General features: G+C 44.3%; 1 long non-coding RNA gene across 1 annotated transcript in view; it reads right to left on the bottom strand.

Moving 5' to 3' along the window:
* Window positions 1-9,418: 9,418 nt before the first annotated feature.
* LOC126989667 (uncharacterized) overlaps window positions 9,419-10,000 on the bottom strand; it is a 14,765-nt gene continuing 14,183 nt past the window's right edge. Inside the window, exons 2-3 of the long non-coding RNA XR_007743577.1 lie at window positions 9,922-10,000; window positions 9,419-9,480 (exon numbers count right to left, since the gene is read on the bottom strand). The exon at window positions 9,922-10,000 is cut by the window's right edge and continues 65 nt beyond it. This is a non-coding gene — a long non-coding RNA (uncharacterized LOC126989667). The remainder of the gene's footprint in view (window positions 9,481-9,921) is intronic.

A 10,000-nucleotide genomic window follows, 5' to 3' on the forward strand; every position in this document is an offset into this window, starting at 1 on the left:
TCGCGACCGTCCCCGATGACTCCCGATAAGCCGGGCGACCGGCTGCAAAATCGGGGATTGTCGGCGGCAGACCGCCGGTCTACCGCCGGTCGACCCTGAGTATCATAGACGCAGCCGACCACCGCCGGTCAACTTTGAAATTTTCAAAGATGGCGATGCGCCCGGTCGACCGGCGGTGTCGAAAATGTCGCCAGTCGACCGGCGGTCAGCCGCCGACAACCCACGGCAGACCGGCGGCAGACCGGCGATAGACCGCAGTGAACACCTGTGTCTGACCTGGGGATTAGCAAGGAGGAAGGAAGAAAACGAGGAGGAACAGGTAGGAGCGAGGATGAAGAGAGAGAGGAGATGAGATAAAGAAGGAAGAGGAATGGGTGAAAGAGATAAAATATATATATATATATATATATATATATATATATATATATATATATATATATATATATATATATATATATATATATATATATATATATATATATATATATATATATATAGATAGATAGATAGATAGATAGATAGATAGATGAGAGAGAGAGAGAGGGATTTACATAGACTTACATAGAAAATCAGACCACACAGACCCCATGGTCCAGACTTGGTGGTCTGTCCTTAAACCTAAGTGATTTTACATTAATCAGAAGACTCCAAAACGTTGCATTTCTACTCTAGTTGATATTAAGTTGAAGGAAGTGACGGTCGAGCTTATTTTTGAAGGAGTCAATCGTGTTACACTGGACCACTGACGGTGGAAGCTTATTCCATTCTCGCACTACAACGTTGGTGAAGAAAAATTTGGTGCAGTCTGAATTTACTTGTCTACATCTGAGTTTTACGCCATTGTTCCTCGTTCGCAAAGTGTCATCGATCATAAACAATGTTGATCTGTCTACATTCGTGAAACCATTAAGTATTTTAAAACATTCGATCAGTTTTCCTCGGAGGCGACGTTTCTCAAGAGAACATATTAAGGGTGAAAGCCTTTCTTCGTAGGATTTGTTGCGCAAGGAAGGGATCATTTTCGTTGCCCGACGCTGAACACCTTCTAATTTAGCAATATCCTTTGCATGGTGGGGAGACCAAAACTGTACCGCATATTCCAAGTGGGGTCTGACTAAACTGTTGTAGAGCGGGAGTATTACATCTTTATTCTTGAATACAAAGTTTCTTTTAATGAAGCCCATCATTCTGTTCGCTTTATTTGCTGCATCGATGCATTGCTGTGAGAATTTGAGGTTTGACGCGATTTTGACCCCAAGTCTTTGACGCATTGAACGCTTTTGAGTTTAACGCCGCGCATTTCGTATTCGAACTTCTTATTCCTCGTTCCAACTTGAAGGACCTGGCACTTGTCTACGTTAAGGGCATCTCCCATCTATCCGACCATGATTAAATTTTTTGAAAATCCTCTTGGAGGCTTTTAATTTCTTCGTCAGTGAGAACAGAGTTGCCAATATTTGTGTCGTATGCAAATTTAATAATGCGGTTATTTATTCCAAAATACACGTAGTTGATGTAAATAATGAAGAGCACTGGGCCAAGAACCGAGCTATGAGGGACGCCAATAGTGACCGGCACCCACTCTGAGTTAAATCCGTCAATCACTACTCTTTGTTGTCTGTTGCTCAACCAATTCGCGATCCATTGGTTTACTTGACCGTCAATACCTATTTGCTTTAATTTGTAAAGTAGTTTATGATGCGGACTTTATCAAACGCTTTCTGGAAATCAAGATAGACTACGTCCAGTGATTTGGTTACGTCATAAACAGTGAAGAGGTCGTTATAAAAGGTTAATAGGTTTGATAGGCAGGATCTTTTGTTTCGGAAGCCATGTTGTGAGTCCCCAATCAATGAGTGGCTTTCAAGGTAATTCACAATTTTGTCTCTAATTATGCCATCAATTATCTTACCTACAACCGAAGTTAGACTAATGGGCCTTTAATTACATGGTACTTTTATGTCTCCTTTCTTGAAAATCGGTGTCACGTTAGCCTTTTTCCAATCTGAAGGGACGATGCCTTGTCGCAAGGACATATTGAATACGGTTGTGAGGGAGGAGAGTATTTCGCTCTTTGTTTCTTTCAGCAGAGTTGGATATACTTTGTCAGGTCCAGGACTTTTATTTGTTTTAAGTGAATGGAGAGCTTTAAGGACTTCATCGGTTGTTATTTCAAAATTAGGCAATGCATGCTCGAGATTTACAATAGTACTGGTGTTGGTGGTAGCGAGAGGAAGACTGTTAGTATTAAACACCGAGGAAAAGTAATTGTTTAAGAGGTTTGCAATGTGTTGGCTGTCAGTCGCTAGTGCACCGTCGCTGTTTGTTAAAGGTCCAATACCACTTTTGATCGCCTTTCTGTTGTTTATGTAACTGAAGAAAGATTTCGGATTATTTTTACAGTTGGCTGCAATATTTTCTTCATATCTACGCTTTGCCTGACCTACTAGTCTTTTTACTCGTCGCCTGGCATCATTATAAAGTCTAATGTTTTCGGGCGTGCTTTGTTCTTTCTTTAACCTGTAAAACAATTTTCTCTCATTGACTGATTGTTTAATTTCGGTATTAAACCACGGTGGGCTTTTATTAGTGTTAATTCGCTTCTCGCACAAGGGGATGAATGTCTTCTGCTGAGTGAGTAAATGATTTTTAAAGCTTAGCCAGGCTTCCTCTACGTTGCCGTCATCTGATAGTTGTATTTCTGTTAGTTTTTGTCAGATTTCTACGAAGTTAGCTCTTTTGAAATTGGGCACCTTTACTTTATTTTCAGTCACTGATGATTGAGCTCTAATGTCGATGCGCACTAATTTATGATCGCAAGAACCGAGGTGTTCTCCTACTGTGACGTATTGATTAGGTTATCTTGGGTCGTTATAACAAGGTCGAGTATATTATTTTGTCGAGTTGGCTCAGAAACCATTTGGCTTAGATAATTTTCTTCTAGAAATTCGATCATTCTATGTGACTCGCCTTCTGTACATGACAGTGTCGCCCAGTCGATATGGGGGAGGTTAAAGTCTCCTAATATCAGTGAGTCGCTGTTATTAAGTGACTGCCTTAAGACACTGTACATTTCAAGGTCGTCATCGAGTGATTGCCCGGGAGGTCTGTAGGTGACAGATATATTTAAGTTGACTTTTGCAATGTTTATTCGCACGCACAAATGTTCAACGTTACTGTTTCCCGGTGTTTTGTCAGTGGGTTGCAAATAGCTTTTGACATAAAGGGCGACGCCACCGCCTCTACGGTTTACACGATCTTTGTTGAAGAGTCTGTAGCCATCTATGTTGTATTCGGAACTTAAATCAATATTTGTGGTGTCGATAAATGTTTCGGTTATAGCAATTATGTCAAAATTTTCTGTTAAAGCAAGACATCTCAGTTCATCAAATTTGTTTCTTAGGCTACGCGCATTGAAACTAAGGATTTTTAAGTTATCCAGAGGCTTAGTAATAGAGGTGGTGGTACTTGCGGGATCACGGTTACGGGTTTGTTGCGATGCACGGCGTCTATTTACACGGGCGGGGTGGAGGGACGTGGCCGTGACTCGTTTTTTGCTCGGATGACACGCACTGCTTCGTTGAGGAGCCTTCCGAGTCTGGCTGCCCCGATGGGAGAAAGGTGCAATCCGTCCCTGTGGAAGAGCTCATTTTGTCCATAGAAATTGTCCCATGCGTTGACGAACTCCACGTCAAGCTCCCTACAAAGAGTCTGTAAGCGGTTGTTTAGGCTGAAGGCCTTACTGAAAAAGTCGCTCTCCGCCCAAGTCCGTGGTAGAACTCCTGAAATCAAAATGTTAGGGGATTTAGTCTTATACTGCTGGATGAGCCTACGGTACTTCTCCAGGAGTTCCTCAGACCGGGTCGTGGTGACGTCGTTCGTACCTGTGTGAATAACAAACAGTGAATCATTAGTAGCCTGGGGGGAGATCTCCTCAAGAGCAGCAGTTATGTCGTCGATCCCAGCACCAGGATAGCAATAGTTCCGTCTTCGACGAGGAACTCTGCCGCAGAACTCAACGACCTGCTGGCGAATCATGGAGTCACCCACCAGGAAGGTGCTCTCCTGCTCGTCCTCCTCCTCCAGAATGGCAAACCTGTTGAAGCAATGAACAGGATAAATCGCTTGTCTGGCTGGTTTGGCTCCTCCATTCACGACGGTGAAGCCATCATGGTCGGTGCCACTAGCATCCTCCCGTTGCGTGGTGTTGTCCGCTGGTGTCGACGGTACCGCTGAGGGCAAGGGGGCGGATGGAGAAGGGTTTGGCACCACAGCAACGTTAGCCTGGATGAATTCCTGCAAGGAGGCAACAGTGCGAAAGCTCTATTATTTTATTCTGACCTGCTTCCATCTTCTCTTCTTGCTCCTGCAGTCTGGTCTCAGATGCTGCCTGGTGAGAGAAAGCTCTATTATTTTATTCTGGCCTTCTTCATCTTTTCTTCCTGCTCCTGCAGTCTTGTCTCGAGATGCTGCCTGGAGACACAGTCGACAGACAGCAGAACGCCCTGTAAAAGTGAGCTGAGAAGCTACCGTTACAAGTACTGCACTTCTTAGGCGCCATCTTAGCTGAAATGAAAGAGATAAAACACAGAGTGAAGGGGATTAGGAAAGGGGGTGAGGTGTGTGAGAGGTAGTTTAGTAATGGAGGAAAAGTGAGAGAGGAGGAGTAGGAAGGGATGTGAGGTGAGTAAAGAGGGGGAAAGAGAGGTGTGTGAGATCAAGGAGGGTTAGGAAATAGGTGAGGTGGGAGAGAGGAGGAGTAGGCAGGGCTGTGAGGTGAGTAAAGAGGGGAAAGGAGGCGGTGAGTGAGGTGTGTGTGATCATGGTGGGTTAGTAAATAGGTGTGGTGGGAGTGAGGTGGATTTGGAAGAGATGTGAGGTGAGTAAGAGGGGAAAGAGAGGCGGTGAGTGAGGTGTGTGAGATCAAGGAGGGTTAGGAAATAGGTGAGGTGGGAGAGAGGAGGAGTAGGAAGGGATGTGAGGTGAGTAAAGAGTGGGAAAGGGAGGCGGTGAGTGAGGTGTGTGAGATCAAGGAGGGTTAGGAAATAGGTGAGATGAGTGAGAGGGAGTTTGGGAAAGGAGGTAAGTGGGAGAGAGGAGGAGTAGGAAGGGATGTGAGGTGAGTGAGGTGTGTGAGAACAAGAAAGGTTAAGAAAGAGGCGAGGTAAGGTGGGTGAAGGGATGGGTAAATAGGAAGTGAGGTAAGGTGAGTGAGGGAGGGCTTAGAAATATGTGGAGGTGAGAGAGGAGTAGGAAGGGCTAATCCTCTAGGGGATGAGGAGGAGCAAAAGGGATGTGAGGTGAGCGAGGGTGGGGGGGCTTAGGTGAGGGGAGGGAAAGGGGGGTAGGAAGTGTTAATCCTCTAGGGGATTTAAAGAGGGTGTAGTGAGGAGGAGCAGATTGAATCCTCAAGGAATTCAAAGGGTGGGTTGTCGACACACCCAAATCACGTGAGACACTCAGGAACACAAAAGTCACACTCAGGACACACGAAACACTCAGAAACCCAAGCACAAGCACGACTAAACACCCTCAAGTCATTCATAAAAACACCTGAAGTACAACAGCACACTCAAAACACTCTGAAACCCACGCAGAGCACTATAAACATCCAAATCACACGTAAGAGCACTGGAAACACAACACACTCGAAACGCAGAACACTCGAAAACAGCCAAATCACACGCAAAACACCGGAAACAAACAGCACACTCAAAACGCTCTGAAACCCACGCAGTACACTTAGAAGCAGCCAAATCACACGCAAAAACACCGGAAACACAACACCTGAATCACTCTGAAACCACGCAGAACACCCGAAACAGCCAGATCACACGCAAAACACCGGAAACACAACACACTTGAATCACTCTGAAACCCACGCAGAACACCGGAAACAGCCAGATCACACGCAAAACACCGGAAACACAACACACTTGAATCACTCTGAAACCCACGCAGAACACCCGGAAACAGCCAGATCACACGCAAAAACACCCGAAACACAACACACTTGAATCACTCTGAAACCCACGCAGAACACCCGGAAACAGCCAGATCACACGCAAAAACACCGGAAACACAACACACTTGAATCACTCTGAAACCCACGCAGGACACCCGGAAACAGCCAAATCACACGCAAAAACACCGGAAACACAACACACTAGAATCACTCTGAAACCCACGCAGAACACCCGGAAACAGCCAGATCACACGCAAAAACACCGGAAACACAAATCACAGAGGCAACCACAGGCAGAAACCACAAGCGAACACACACCAAACACGTGTCGGGAAATCACAGGCAACACACAAGGTCCACAAGCGAGAACACACAAACGCCCAAGAGCACGACGAAAACACAGGGCAAGCGATGTTGTGAGGCGCAGCGGGGTGAGGTCACGACCTTCTCTCAGCAGAGGTCGGGAGTGAATGAGAGAGAGAGAGAGAGAGAGAGAGAGAGAGAGAGAGAGAGAGAGAGAGAGAGAGAGAGAGAGAGAGAGAGAGAGAGAGAGAGAGAGAGAGAGAGAGAGAGAGAGAGAGATTTTTATGCACACGAATGAATTTAGGTATGAAGCTGTTCATGAGGTAATTATAAATATATGTAAATGCAAATAAAGTGTTTGTTCGTCGATGTGGCGCAGGTTTGCCGCCGGTAGGCCGGCGGTCTACCGCCGACTGACCTGCTGCAGTCGCCGGTCGTAGAAATTGAAAATCGTATATGGTTGCCGGTCTACCGCCGTTAGACCGCCGGCTTACCGGCGGTAAGCCACCGGTCCTGGGATTATTGCCTATTTTGTCGGTGGTCAGGCCCAGATCGGCTTATCGGGATTCATCGGGGACGATCGGGATCGGGACCGGGAATGTATGAGAGCCCCTTAAGAGAGGATAACCAAGAGTCAGTTAGGAAGGCAAGGAGATCACCAGTAGAACGCCCCTTGCGGAACCCATACTGGCGATCAGATAGGTCAGAAGTGGAAAGGTGCTTTTGAATCTTCCGGTTAAGGATAAATTCAAAAGCTTTAGAAAGACAAGAAAGTAAAGCTATAGGTCGGTAGTTTGAGGGATGGAACGGTCACCCTTCTTAGGCACAGGCAGCAGGAAGGAAAGGTAGATGTTGACAGGCAGAGGCGAAAGAGTTTGACCAGGCAGGGTGTCAGCACGAAGGCACAGGTTTTAAGGACAATAGGAGGCACTCCATCAGGTCCATAAGCCTTCTGAGGATTGAGGCCAGAGAGGGCATGGCAAACATCATTTTGAAGAATCTTTAGAACAGGCATAAAAGAGTCAGAGGGGGGATGAGTAGGAGGAATATGCCCAGAATCGTCCAGAGTGGAGTTTTTAGAAAAAAAGATTAAGGGAAGATTTCAGCCTTAGAGATAGATGAGACATCAGTGTTGCCGTCAGGACTGAGGAGAGAAGGGAAAGATGAAGAAGTGAAGTTGGAGATGTTTTTGGCTAGATGCCAGAAGTCACGGGAAGAGTTAGAGAAAGCAAGGTTTTGGCATTTTCTGTTGATGAAAGAGTTTTTGGTTAGTCGGAGAATAGATTTGGCACGATTCAGTGCAGAAATATAAAGTTCATGGTTAGCATTAGTTCGAAGGCTCTGGTACCTTTTGTGAGCTGCCTCTCTATCTTTGACAGCACGAGAACAAGCGTGATTAAACCAAGGCTTTTTAGCATGAGGAGAAGAGAAAGTACGTGGAATGTATGCCTCCATTCCAAAGACAATCACCTCTGTGATGCACTGTGTACACACAGAGGGGTCTCTATCCTGGAAGTAGTAATCCTTCCACGGGAAATCGGAAAAGTACATCCTCAGGTCGTCCCACCGAGCTGAAGCAAAATATCTGAAGCATCGCCTCTTCGGTGGGTCCAGAGGGTGTACAGGAGCGATAGGACAGGATACAGAAATAAGGTTGTGATCGGAGGAGCCCAACGGAGAGGACAGTTTGCCAGAGTAAGCAGAAGGGTTTGAGGTAAGGAAGAGGTCTAGAATGTTGGGCCTGTCTCCAAGACGGTCGGGAATACGTGTAGGATGCTGGACCAACTGCACAAGATCGTTGAGGATAGCAAAGTTGTAGGCTTGTTCACCAGGCTGGTCAGTGAAAGAGGATGAAAACCAAAGCTGGTGGTGAACATTGAAATCTCCTAGGATGGAGATTTCAGCGAAGGGAGAGTGGGTCAAGATGTGCTCCACTTTAAAGTTCAAGTAATCAAAGAATTTTACATAGTTAGTAGAGTTAGGTGAGGGACAAACAGCACAGATGTATTTAATAATAGAATGACAATTAAGTCTTAGCCAGATGGTGGAAGATTCTGAAGAATCAAGGTTGTGGACACGAGAGCAAGTGATGCCGTTGCGCACGTAGGCGCAACATCCAGCTTTGGATTGAAATTTAGGATAGAGATAGTAGGAGGGAACAGAGTAGAGATTGCTGTCAGTAGCCTCAGAAACCTGTGTTTCGGTGAGGAAGAGAAGGTGAGGTTTAGAGGAAGAGAGATGGTGTTCCACAGAATGAAAATTAGAACGAAGACCGCGAATGTTGCTGAAATTGAGAAGAAAGAGGTTCGAGGAGTTATCACGACACCTCTTGGGTCGGCAGCCAGAAGGGGAGTCCTCCCTGGGAAAATTTGTGGTCCCCCCCCCCCCCCCCAGGCGGGGACTCCGAGGGAAGGTGAAGGTGCGCCATTTTGAAATTTGAATTTTGGGAAAAGGTATATATGTTGTGTGAATGTAGTGTGGTGTGGATAGAGAGAGGATCTGTCTTTAGATAGCATGCTGAAGCAATCTTCGGTGTTGGTGAGACAATAGGGAAACGGTTAGTGAGGACATGGGAAGTATCTTTGGAGGGCTTCAGCACCCTCCTCACTTCCCATATATACCTCACCGGGAGTGGCTCGCGCCCGTTCGGTAGGCGTCTTCCTACCTACTCCTAAAATATATATATATATATATATATATATATATATATATATATATATATATATATATATATATATATATATATATATATATATATATATTCTACTAGATCTAGGCTTAACCTATTGCTCAAGAAATTACTGTAAATTGAATTATAACATGGTAATCCATTATGTGAGGATAGCTGCAATATACATAATGGACAATTAATATGCTACACTACTATAGTTTGCCAAATAGTAATGACATTGTAACCATTCTCATAAATTTCAACAATCATCAGCTTCACCGTATTGATAAAATTTTTTTTTGAATCTTCAGTGTCCACATAACATTATGACAGACACTGCACATATGTGTGTTTTAATTTGACAGCATTAATAACATTATTCAATATTATTCATTACTGGGGAGGAGATTAATCCACAAAAACACTTATCAATTAGATCCATGGCCATGACTTCCATGGGCTGAGACACCTTAATTTATTTAAGTGTGGGAGCTTGTGTCTTCACAACCTCAAAAGTCTGGCATGTTGGACAAGTTGATATCTGAAAAATGAAACAGAAAGATATTATAAACATAAAAGGTAGGCAGGGCAGGGTTATCATGCTTTTTTCCTGATTCTGTAAAGAATTATAGCAGAGGCATAATTATTATGAAGATACATTGCTAATATAAACTATTGAAATGGAAGTGACACTATCATTACATGTGTCATGTCACTGATTTTGAACAGTAACCTGACAAAATTATTATATGCTGTATCAGTGGATATTAGCACTGCTAATGACAAATAGGTAGTGCAATATGCATTTCAGTAATATATTATGTATCATACCCTATGGATGCTGTACATTCTGAATGTGAAATTTGTTTATTCTTAACCTATGGCCTGAACCTTCACTTTTGTAGACTTTAATAAAATGCAAGTAATATCTCCACAAATAAAATTGCAAGAACCTATTTGCCTGAGGGTGTTATTTACTTACATATGCAGTGACATCCTTTGACATACCAAGCCAGTAGTATTGGGTAGAAATCCTGCACTTGGTATTAATGATACCAACA

The sequence above is a fragment of the Eriocheir sinensis genome, unplaced genomic scaffold (assembly GCF_024679095.1).
Source record: "Eriocheir sinensis breed Jianghai 21 unplaced genomic scaffold, ASM2467909v1 Scaffold1266, whole genome shotgun sequence".
Taxonomy (NCBI): Eukaryota; Metazoa; Arthropoda; class Malacostraca; order Decapoda; family Varunidae; genus Eriocheir; species Eriocheir sinensis.